Source organism: Hydra vulgaris, chromosome 03, assembly GCF_038396675.1.
Source record: "Hydra vulgaris chromosome 03, alternate assembly HydraT2T_AEP".
Classification (NCBI taxonomy): Eukaryota; Metazoa; Cnidaria; class Hydrozoa; order Anthoathecata; family Hydridae; genus Hydra; species Hydra vulgaris.
In genome coordinates, this window is record NC_088922.1 from 66,572,155 (window position 1) to 66,575,518 (window position 3,364).

A 3,364-nucleotide genomic window follows, 5' to 3' on the forward strand; every position below is an offset into this window, starting at 1 on the left:
TAAGTTATTACGCAAGAATGAACTAAATTCGTTTCATGGTGTAAGAAAGCTTTTGTTGACGTTAACCGATCGCCAAAGACAAAAAAAAAAATGGTGCAAAGAGCGTTTAAATTATTCAGTGGAACAATAGAAAATAATTATCTTTAGCGATGAGTCGAATTTCGAAATTATTGAATGAAAAAACAAGGGATTTATTCTTCGCAAAATTACGGGAAAATATTTGAAGGAACAGCTACTAAGCCGTTTTCAAAAGATGCTTGTTCCGTCTGCATATGGGAATGTATATCAGGCGCAGACGTTGGCTGTCATAAAATACACGAAGAAAGATCAAACCAATATGACTAAAGTGAAATTCTAGAAAATGCGCTTATCTCTAGTCGCAAATTGTTCCAGGCAGATCAAAACCACTTATTTCAACGAGATATTGCTCCATGCCATAAAGCACATTTAAAAACTGATTATTTCCTCAAAATTAATATTCGACTCATGCCTCGGCCAGCACAATCACCTGACTTAAACCCGATTGAAAATTTATGGAACTGGATCAGGCTCGTCTTTAGGTCATTCTGGCCCCGCAGCGAAATAACGGTTGTGGTTGCTCTAATACCCCGCCCCCTTTCTCACAAGTTGCCCGGAAAAATAAATTTGCACCTTAACTCGATTTTTTTAATATAGCTTACTTAATAAATATTACTGCATTAAACCTTAAATTAACAAGTAAATGTGATTGTAATTAGACCTTAAACAAGTAAATGTGATTGTAATTAGACCTTAAACAAGTAGATTTAATTGTAATTAGACCTTAAACAAGTAAATGTAATTGTAATAGATTAATCCAAATAATAAGCAAAGATCTTACATATATTTAAAACAATACAGTAGAGTAAAACGAAACTTAGATATCTTTAAATACTACATTGTTTTTATCTAGGTTTCATTGATACATTAATAAGTAGATTTAATTTTTTTAAAATCAATCAGCAAAATAATTAGTCAGCAATCTTTTTCAGCGATCAGCAAAATAATCAGTCACATCTTCTACAATGATTTCTTTAAAAATAATATTTTCAACTTAAAAAACGGCTAGAATGTACGGCTGTCCACTACTTGGCCTATAGTAATTCTTCACCTTTTTTAAAGTTGAAAAAAACTTTCTTTGGTATAATTTTTAAAAGCAGCTTAGAGAAACATCCTTAAAGCAACATTGACATTAGAGTATGTAGATTTAAACTTTTTTATTGAACAACCAAAAGTAAATCCAGATAACTTGATTTCCTGGTTTAACCGATACCATTTTAATCGAAGTGGGAACGAGATAGTTGAAATGCAAACATTCATTTGGAAAATAAATGCTCGCATCGCTTAGGTAGATATAAAAGTTTTTTGGCGTGCAATGTAATAGCAACAAAATCCATAGTTAGAAAATAGATAGAGGAATTTAAAACGAGAGAAAAGTAGAACTTAAACTTGGCTTTGCCTTCAAGTTCAGCTAAAAGTCTTTTAGTGATGTCTGATTTCTCGATAAACGCCAATTTGTCTTGTTAGTGTTCGCGCGCTCTATTTTGTTTCTAGCCAACAGAGTACTTGTGGTATCATAGGTTTTTAAAAAATAATATTCAAAACTTGATATAACTTTCTGTCCGAAAATAGACAGAGTGCTCATTCGCCACTTTTAAATCATTTTCAACGACTTGAAGCTTTCACTTTGTTGAACCTTTTTATAATTATCCTTTAGATATCTATCATGACGGATGTTTCTAGCTAATATATTTTATGAGAAGTCTATTAGCTTCTACTTTCGTGTGACGTTCATTTGTTTTGTTAATATTCAGCTATTTCAAAGCTACCTGACATCTTACCGATTTTTCTTCAAAAAAAACTGCCATACTACAAGTATTATTGGTACAAATTCTGTTTGATCATTTCTAACTAATTGAATGACGTAATCGTATACATTTGAGTTTTCCCGGTGTTTTTATCTTTTTTTTCCTAGCCACGCATTAAATAAGTCATCTATTTGAAACAATACATCACTACAAACAAATCTTTATATATTTAATAAGAAAAGCTATGAGCAAGTTTTGAAAGTTAGAAATTATTTTTGAGCATCACCTGAATTTCTGCAAAAAATATTTTGGAGAAAATAGAGACTTTTTAACAGTCAATTGAAAATTTAGAAAAAATCAACGGAAAGAGATGGATTATATACGTGCTATTTGCTTTTATATCATTAATATAACAATGCAATATTTTAATTTAGTTATATATTTTTATAAAGTACATACATTTACAAAAACAATTTACTTTACAGCAATTAAAAATATTATTTATTAAAAAAGTAACGAATTATTAACTTAACTAGTCATTGTACGCTTACTCACTGTAACCTGTACACTTACTCACTGTAAACTGTACACTTACTTACTTGAAAGCTGCGATAAAAAAAATATTTTGCGTGCATTGCATAAACAAAGTTTAAACTACTTTAATAAAATGACTTATTGCCAACCATAATAGTAATGCATTTTATTTTGAAGTTGAAAGCTTTGCTTGTTTTACTTTCATCCCCAGTATCTTTCGAACTGCAATTTTTAACTATAAATAGGATACACAACGGTTTATTAGATATTTTGCGCAGTTTGCTAATCTTTGTATAATTTTTTGTAAGGCACACGCAGTATTCATTCTTAATTTTTTTTAAACGAATTTAAGCATTTTAAAGTTTTAGCAAAATAAGAAATAATTTTCTTGAAAATCTATTTGCCTGTTCAAAACCTCAAAAACTAATCCAACTTTTTTTCATTCAACAGGTTTCAGTGTCACAACATTTTATGTTAATGTAAAAACTTGATAATTCAATTTCAACATAAAATTGAGGGTAGATTTGGGCTAGTTGAGCAATTTTTACTAAATCTAACAGATCTCATGAATGGTGCGTCGGGTTTACACAATTTTTACAATATTTGAAAAATAATTTAACCTGCTAAAAATTTGTTAAAAAAAAGATTTTAAAATAAAGTTTTTGATTTTTTTGAGAAGATATTGCTTAAAGTTTGCGGCTCTGTTCAACCTGCCCTAGCGGGGTAAGTTGAGCAATAGTGTGGCGTAAGTTGAGCAACCAACAAATAAATGAATATGCATGGTACGAAACTCGGGTGAATCATTAACAAAACTTTCACTGATAGTAAACGCATAATTTATAAACTTTTAATTTTATACACTTCAATGACGTAAGTAAGAGAAGAGAAAAAATTTAAGAAAGTATTTTAATAGCTTTTAAATTTAATAGTAAGAAAGTAAAAATAAAAAATATTTTACTTGGATTTATTATTTTATATCTTGAACTTTAAAGCCAAATTTAAAT